At 37.2% G+C, this 9,626-nt stretch overlaps 1 pseudogene; it reads left to right on the top strand.

Annotated features, from left to right (window-relative positions):
- The first annotated feature begins 3,040 nt into the window (after window positions 1-3,040).
- The window catches only part of LOC128776454 (exportin-4-like), a 31,778-nt pseudogene continuing 25,192 nt past the window's right edge, over window positions 3,041-9,626 (top strand).

The raw sequence follows: 9,626 nt of genomic DNA, 5'->3' as shown, positions 1-9,626 counted from the left end.
TTGTCTGATAAATACAACAAGCTCATATTCTGAGGAACATGAGCTTTTTAAGAACATAAAAGTTTCTTCTGAAATGTTCTATAAGGAATACTATCAGCTGAATTTTTCCCGGAGAGATATCTGTAATATTCTACTTTCATTGAGAGGAATTTTGAATGTTTAAAAAAATATTTAAATAAAAAAAATAAAGAGAAATGCATGGTTAAGATTCCATTCAGATTTAAAATGTTAGGTATTACATAGCAATCCTCTGGTTCAGGATCCATTAGGGAACATGGGTGTGGAGGACGAAGAAAGGGCCATTTAAGATTATCTCCATTTCATAAATAAAGTGATGGAATCTTAACTTTCATCCACCATAGAGTTAGCTAAGTATAGAAACAATATTCAAAACTAGATCTGTCTCGTTCTCTAGTCTGTGATTTAAAACAACATGTACTTCCCACCACCCATTGCACATGTAGTGATTTTATTGTAATATTTGATTTAAAAATCTTATGCATAATATTTTATAACTGTATTACTCTACTATTAAGAGATAGTCAGTGGTTGGCTAATTACTCCAAGTAACATTTAATTATATTAGAATGACTAATAGGGATTCAAAATAAATAATTAATCAAAAATCTCTAACACCGCCCTGCCTAACCAGTGTGTCAGGACATAGTGCTGGGTCACAGGCAGAGGACGAACAAGGAAGTGGAATCCAGGAGGCATCCTCCTGCCTAGGATTTACCTTTTGGTGTTGTATGATAGGGAAATATAGAGATTTGGGACTGGAAAGCCTCTTTGGTAGGAGGGGCACTCAGGGGATTTGGGAAACAGCCTATTGACCAACCGGAGTAGGAGAATTTTAATAGTATAATAAACGATGTGTATTCAAAAAGCGTGCTGAATCTTTATCAGCCTGGTTTTAGGTGTGCTGAGATGCTGATTGTCTCAGTATCTCAGGGCGGTCCAATAAGGCCTGGGTAGTCAGTTGCCTCATCTGCCTGGAACCCCTGTTGTAGTCTCCTCTAGGCACAAGTAGCCTAGGTCGGAAACCTCACTGAGCCATACTAATATTATTTTTCTGTGTCTATCTTAATGGCATAATCTGTGAAGAACTTTTCTAAGTCAAAATAGAAATGTGTCACCCACTACTTTATGCAATCATTACTTTTTAGCTAATTTAAGTAACGTGCTTTATTATATTTATCTGTATTTATAGTATCTTTGCTGCTGTTGTTTATTAACTAGAATATAGTCAGGTGAGGCAAGAAGCTTAGGTTCTAAATTTAGCTTCTGTAAAGTACTTTGTGAATATAGAATATAATATTGATTCCTTTAAAGTTATATATTGCCTCATCAGTAAAAGAATGAGATTGTAAGAGATTTATTCATCCAATTAACAATGATGTGTTGAGTTTTTGCTAACCTTTAAAATATCCTGTTTCTGTGGCGTCAGAAACTTAGATGTTTGGAAAAGAGGAATTGTAAAAGAAAAATTTGAAAAAAAATTCAAAATCATACGTTAACAAATTTCTTTAGGTGAGGTGGATTGTTATTGGAGAAAAACCAATAAAGGAACCCAAGTGCTGAAGTCAAGCACAACTCAGGTTTCAACTTAAGTTTTCACACACAGTCACCAAAACAAGTCATTTCATCTATCTAATCTTCAAATTATTTAGAAGATATTTGCAAATGACATATCAGATAAAAGGTTAATATCCAAAACCTATAAAGAACTTATAAAACTCAACACCCAAAAAACACATAATCCAGCAAAGAAATTGGCAAAAGACATGATTAGACACTTTTCCAAAGACAATATGGCTAACAGACACATGAAAAAATGCTCATCATCACTCATCATCAGGGAAATACAAGTCAAAACCACAATAAGATATCACCTAACACCAATCAAAATGTCTAAAATTAACAACTCAGGCAACAACAGTTGTTGGCGAGGATGCAGAGAAAGAGGAACTCTTTTGCACTGCTGGTGGGAATGCAAAGTGGTGCAGCCACTCTGGAAAAGAGTATGGAGGTCTCTCAAAAAGTTAAAAATAGAACTACCCTTTGACCTAGCAATTTCACTACTAGGTATTTATCCAAGGGGTACAGGTGTGCTGTTTCAAAGGGGCACATGCACCCCAATGTTTATAGCAGCACTATTGACAATAGCCAAAGTATGGAAAGGGCCTAAATGTCCATTGACCAATGAGTGGATAAAGAAGATGTGGTATACACACACACACACACACACACACACACACACACACAAAGGAGTATTACTTGGCAATAAAAAAGAAATGAAATCTTGCCATTTGCAACTATGTGGAACTAGCGGGTATCATGCTAAGTGAAATTAGTCAGAGAAAGAACTATCATATGACTTCACTCATATGTGGAATTTAAGATACAAAACAGGTGAACATAAGGGAATGGAAGCAAAAATAATATAAAACCAGGGAGGGGTACAAAACATAAGAGACTCTTAAATATAGAGAACAAACTGAGGGTTGCTGGAGGGGCTTTGGGTGGTGCAATGGGCTAAATGGGTAAGGGGCATTAAGGAAGGCATTTGTTAGGATGAGCACTGGGTGTTATACATAAGGGATGAGTCACTGGGATCTACTCCTGAAATCATTATTGCAATATATACTAACTTGGATGTAAATTTAAAAATTAAAAAAAAAAAAAAAGAAAAAAGAAAGAAATTGGATTAGAACAGTACATACTGGCCATTGGCCACACCTGGTGCTGTACTACAAGACACCTAGGCTCTCGCCACCCACCAAGAAAGTCTGTTTATGCCGACCGTCTCTGCCCCACAGAACCCGGAGCTCAGGCCGGCCAACATGGCTGTGCAGATGGCACTTATGGCAGCGGGGACAACCTCTGCCAGTGCGAGAGATTTAGTCTGCGTGTGACGGGCTGGCCCTGGCACCTGCTCCCATAATGCGGTGCATGGTGCATCATTAATGACAGACCATCATGGCTCCAGCAAAGCTGTGAAACTCACCAGTTCAGCTCAAGAACCTGGCCAGAGTGCTGATATCACCACCTTCTGCTATCACCACCTTCCCAGGTCAGTAACGAGCAATGTTAGCATACGTAGCACATTTCTGTCGCTTAGGAAATCAGTGTCACAATTTACAGTTTATAAGCATATTTTCATACTTCATTCTTTGGAAGTAACAGCTGAAGAGAGGAGAGGAAAGTTTGTGAAGATTGTAATAGGTGATGAGCTGCCACCTGCCCAAAGTATCTTCTGAGAGACACTAACCTCTTTGTGGTACTAGAGCAAGGTCACTGGATTAAAAAACAAAAACAACGGTGCCTGGGTGGCTCAGTGGGTTAAGCATCTGAGTCTTGATTTCTGTTCAGGTCATGATCTCAGGGTCCTGAGATCCAGCCCCACGTAGGCATCCATGATGAGTAGAGATTCTCTCTCCCCCCTCCAAATAAACACATAAAAGGCATAAAGCAAAATGGACTATGTCCTCTTTCAAGCTGCCACAGCCATACTGGAAGCAATTGTCTGAAAGTGGATTCTTTTGGAAAAAGCTAGCATCGAGTCACTATCAACATTTCTTTTAACCTAGGCCTAACCTCCAAAAGTATGATCGAGAACAGATTCTATTTGCAGTGGCATTAATTGTAAAAGGAGGATTGTTAGATAAATCTGTTAACTACAAAAGCATTTTTCATGAAGTCAGCTAGTTGATTAGTGGCAATCCCACTGTGCAAACTACGGCCCTGTTTTATTCTAATTGCACTATTGAGTGAACACTCAAATTCAAGTAACATGGGCAACATTGAACTGAATATGGGATTACAGAAGAGTTTTTCAGGAAGAAGACGTTGTCACATCTTCATGGTAACTGTTGACATTCTACAGGAGTTCATCAGGTGGGGCAGACTCAGTATTCAGATGTCTTAAGTATTTCAGCAGCAGTTACCTTGTACTCACCAACCAGGCCTTTAGCTGGAACTTTCTCCCTCCAAATTTGGGTATACACTATTAGCTATGTTTGAATCTTCACAAAATGTGTTCTTAAAGCCAACAGAGCCCAGGCAGGAGAGTCTTTTGGACAATAGGGTTTTGAATCTTTTCCTCACAGTACGTGGAAAAATCAAAGATTCAGATATGGCACAAGGTTCTCTGCAGTGCCTTGCACAGTTAACATCTCTTCATGGACCCATGTTCAACCATAAAAGATCCCTAGATGATTGTGGAAGGATTACTGAATGCTATCGATGAAATTGAAATGAAAGATCTGCAAGCTGTGGGATTCTCCAGCATTAATCAGCAACGTGATAACTCCAAATGTCTTAAAGGCCATTCCAAATGAACTTTTCTCCTTTGTTAACTGCCTCAGATACCTCACTTATTCTTTGGATGAAATGCTGCATTAGAAGTTTTGATAAGGATGACATGGTATACATGGAAATTTGTGACAAATTGCTGGAAGGAATACTAGCTAACTTGAATCCAAGATGACAAACATTGCCATAAAGGCTTTTTAAATTCAATATGCAGTTCAAGTTTTTAATTCCTGTATTTGGTGCTACCTAAGAAATTTGACTGCCAGTGGTGTGGAGGAAGAAGAAATAAGTAAATATATCAAAAGAATGATCAAGACCAACTTTCAGATCAGCTGCTAATCAGGCTCTGTGCTGACAGCTCAGAGCCTGGAGTCTGCTTCAGATTCTGTGTCCCCTCTCCCTCTGTCCCTACCCCATTCATGCTCTCTTTTTCTCTCTCACAAAAATAAATAAATAATAATTTAAATAAATGCTCTTGAGTCTGCAAGTGGAGGCTGATTAGCCTTCAAATATGAATAGTTACATAAAAACTTGAACTAGCTAAACCAGACCATATAAACTTTTAAAAGAAGATGTAATAGCTTAGAGTTATCACTTGACGTATTTTATTACTTCTTTCCTTCCCAATAGGTAATTACTCCATTGTAATGTTAAAATTCAGGCTTATAAATGCTGTTTATGAGACTATAAAGAGTTTTTTTTTTTTAATTTTTCTTCCTTTCACTAATCTCTCTTTGTCTTGCAGCCAGCTCAGTCTCTCACCATGAGAAAGAGACAGACGTCAGCAATATGTGGTGAAACAAGATTTAAAAAATAGAATACTCTCTAAAATAAGACAGTTTTAATGTTAATTACTCATAATTACTCAAACTTTTCATTGAAATCCATCCAATGAATTAAAGAATAGTTGGCTTGAAATTAGTGTTTGAAAGTATTCTATCTTGAAAAATATATGGTCATGTATATGTATATTTTTGTAGATTAGATAGGCTATGCCTAAATTTTACCAATACAATTTAACAAAAAAAGTACTAAACTTATTTTCTTATCATAAATTTATACCTAGTTTCTAAGAAGATTCTGTCATGCCACTCTGCTGCCCTTCCCTGCTGGTTACATGAAATTAACAAAATTGATTTGCTGAGATATTTTTCAGATATTCTTCAAAGTCTTCAAGTTGGAGGGGGGTGGTCAATGAGATATGAACACAATTATCATGTGGATTTTAAGCTCCAACACTTACTAGGTATGTGAATTAGATAAGATAAACCCTCTGAACCTCAATTTCTACATTTTAAAAATAGAGAATAAATTTACTGCATAAAGATGTTATGTAGATTACATCAGATGATGTCAGTCCCTCTTACACGGAACCTGGTAGCAAGGACACACTGGAGGTGTTCTTCTCCTGCTCTGTTGTTGAGGATACTAGTGAGTAAATCTGTGTCTAAGAGGGAAGAATGTAGAGGCTTTTATGGGTGGATATTATTACTGCTAGTAATAATAATAATTAGTATTGATTGTATTCTGGATGACAATTGAAGATACTAATGATAGGTGTCAGCCACTTCTCATGTATAACATGAATGGGGTGCTTACACTCCCGTTTAATATTATATACAGAATTAAATTCTTGTACCCATTTGCACTACCCAAATAAATAAGGAATTGATTAAAAGTGGAATGCTAATTAATCCTTGAATTGATAAATATCCTTAGCTTAGATTTATTTAGCTTTCCAAATTAATATGAATTTCCTGGTTGTGTTATCGCCCTTTAAGGACCTGTAGTCCATATTATAAGGAAACAGCATTCCCTGTTCTGGATAATTCTAAAAATGTCAATATCTATTTCTATTCTTTTTAAATCAGGGATTTAAAAAATTACCTCCTCATCAAAGATTTATACAGAGTCCTATGTATCATGGCCCTTTATATTCATTGAAGTTACACAATTCCCTTTACAAATCAGTATTTTAGAAGATATCCTTGACCCCATGATGAGATTTGAAAGTCACTTTTATGTTTTCTGAAAAACACCAGCAATCTGACTATGGATAATTTATTTTGTGTATCAATAGCTCATTCCTTCCTATTGCTGAGTGGCATTTCATTATGGGTATGCCCCCATTTGTTTATCCATTTCCCAGGTGGGGGGCATTTGAGTTGTTTCCAGCTGTTAGTGATTTGAATAAAACTGTTAATCATACAAGTATCTGTGTGAACACAGATTTTTTTCCCCCTTGGATAAATATCCAGAAATGAAATGTCTGGAATGCATACATAATTATATGCTTAGCTTTATAAAAAACTACCACATTATTTTTCCTAATGGTTGTATCATTTTGTATATTGACCAGTTATATATGAGATTTCAAGTCTGAATTATTCCGCCTATGTCCTTAACCCAAACTCCATCCCATTATACCCCTTGAAAATTCCTTCCTATTACAAATAATATAATAAAGCTTGTAGAATAAAATGATCTTATTTTTTTTTTCCTAATTGAACTTAAAAATTTGCTAAAGATGTTCTTCATGTTAAAGGCCTTCTTTAGTACAGGGCCACACACCATCATTTACCTACACCATCAGAATAAACGAGTCAGGCAAGTATGGAGGTGAGGGAGTCAGCATTACTTTGTTAGTGCCACTTCTGAAACTTTACTTCTCTACTCTTATGTAAAAAAATAAAATAAGTAATAATAATAATAATAATAATAATAATAGGAGGAGCCAAGATGGCAGAAAAGCATGGAAGTTTTTTGTGTGTCTCATGTCCATGAAATACAGCCAGACCAACAATAAACCATCCTACACACCTAGAAAACTGATTGGAGGCTTAACACAACAATCTGCACAACCTGAACCACAGAAGTCAGCAGGTACGTGGCGCAGAGAGGTGAACTTGGGGAGAGAGAAGCCGGCGTCAGGCAGGGCCTTTGCAGGCAGAGAAAGGACGGAGACTGGGGCGGGGGAGAATACGGGAAAAGCACCCCTCCCCAAAAGCAGCTGGAGAGAAAGTGGAAAATTGGAAATAGACTCAGGGACTAAACTAAAAAGGGAGAAAGGAGAAAGGAGAGGGCTTAAATTCCATTAAGACTGGAAACAAGGGGAGAGCAAAGGCTGCAACTCCTCAGCTCAATACCTGGCGGTGCTCTGGTGGGAAGGGAGAATCCCCAGAACAGAGTGGGGTCCAGGAGGTTCTCAGGCCACACGGAGAAAAGCGGTTCCACTGCTGGAAGGACATTTGGTAGAGACTGTTGAAGGCGCCTGGTCACAGCAGAACCCAGAGAACAGCCACATTCGCTGGTGCTGGAACAAGGTTGTTACGAGTGAAGCCGGGTGCCAGATGTGTGCGGTGATTTTCCATAATCCCTGAAAAGCTGCTGTTACACTATCTTTCGAACTTTTACCGGGGCGGGCTGTCACCTGGCCGCAGTCTCAGGGCACCGGCAGCAGTAGGGTTCAGCAAGGGTTCCTGGGTGCAGCCGACATTCGTCCATTGCTCAGTGAGACCCTCCCACAGAGGGGCGGAACGGGCCAAAGCAGCAGTCCTTCAGAAGTAAGGGGCCAGGGAAAACAGCCGCATCTGAGACAAAACTCGGGAGAGGTACTACCTGAGTCTTGGTCACAGACAGTGAAAAAGCAGGGAGAGGATAAAAGCTGAAGACAGAGGATGGGTGCGTGATTGCTGATCACAGAGAACAGAGTCCCCATAGGAGAGACAGAGTAACTGAGTGATGCCATTTTCACTTCTACCGCGCATGCGCATACGCACCTACCTGCTCTGCAACAATACACCCCTGTAGCCTAACAGTGCCATCTAGTGGAAAACGGAGCCATTACACTGAGCTCCGCCCAACTGGGCCAACCTCTCTCTTCAAGAACACAAGTCTCACCGCCTACTTAGTTTATGGACTATAAAGTGCTACATCGTCTGACTTCTAGGGGAAAACGAAGCAATTTCAGTTCTATTTCAATCTGTTAGCAGGTCCAGCTATTCAATTTTCTTTCTTAGTTTTTTCTTTTTATCTTTTACAGTATTCTTTTTCTTGAATACAGAAAGAGAAAAAATTCATTTTTGTTTTCAATTTTTATTAAAAATATTTTTTTAGGGGCGCCTGGGTGGCTCAGTCAGTTGGGCGCCTGACTTCAGCTCAGGTCATGATCTCACAGTATGTGAGTTCGAGCCCCGCGTCAGGCTCTGTGCTGACAGCTCAGAGCTCAGAGCCTGCTTCAGATTCTGTGTCTCCCTCTCTCTCTGCCCCTCCCCAGCTTATGTTCTGTCTCTCTCTGTCTCAAAAAATAATAATAATAATAATAATAATAATAATAATAATAAAATAAAAATATTTCTTTTAATTTTTTACTATATTTTTTTTGACTTTTGGGTAATTTTTTTCAAATTCTATCTTACTTCCATCATTCTATTTTAATCTACTTCAGTGAATTCACCTTTTCAAATTTTCAAACTATTTCCTTCTTTTCTTTTTTCTTTTTCTTTTTTCTCTTTTTTGTTTCTTTCCTTTTTCTTAAATGCAGAAAGCGAAAAACTTCATTTTTACCTTCAATTTCTATAAAGATATTTTTCTTTAATTTTTTCACTATATTTTTGGCTTTTACGTAATTTTTTTCAAATTCTATTTTAATTCCATCATTTTATTTTTGTCAAATTCAGTGTATTCACTTTTTCAAATTTTCAAATGATTTCTTTTTTTTCTCTTTTTTCTCTTTTTTGTTTCTTTTCTTTTTCTTGAATACAGAAAGAGAAAAAAATCATTTTTATTTTTAATTTTCATTAAAATATTTTTCTTTAATTTTATTCCAACTATATTGTTTACTTTTGTGTAATTTTTTTCAAATTCTATTTCACTCCCATCGTCTCATTTCAGTCTATTTCAATGTATTCATTTTTTCAAATTCTCAAATGATTTCCTCCCCACCCCTTTTTTTCCTCTAATTTGTCAAACCACTTTCAACCCAGACCAAAACACACTTAGGATTTAGCATCATTTATTAGATTTTTTGTGTGTGTGTGTTTTTGATTTTTTAATTTTAATATTTTTTTAATATTTTTTAATTTTAAGGTTTCTACCTCACTAATTCCTTTTCTCACTTCAAAATGACAAAATGAAGGAATTCACCCCAAAAGAAAGAGCACAAAGAAACAACAGCCAGGTGTTTAACCAACACAGACACAAGCAAGATGTCTGAACCAGAATTTAGAATCATGATAATAAGAATGTTAGCTGGAGTCAAAAACTGATTAGAATCCCTTTCTGTAGAGATAAAAGAAGTAAAAAATAGCCAG

This window comes from Panthera pardus, unplaced genomic scaffold (assembly GCF_024362965.1).
Source record: "Panthera pardus isolate Hobbes unplaced genomic scaffold, ASM2436296v1 HiC_scaffold_13, whole genome shotgun sequence".
NCBI classification, from domain to species: Eukaryota; Metazoa; Chordata; class Mammalia; order Carnivora; family Felidae; genus Panthera; species Panthera pardus.
The sequence above is the reverse complement of the archived record's forward strand: the minus strand, read 5'-3'. Positions and strand labels throughout refer to the sequence as shown.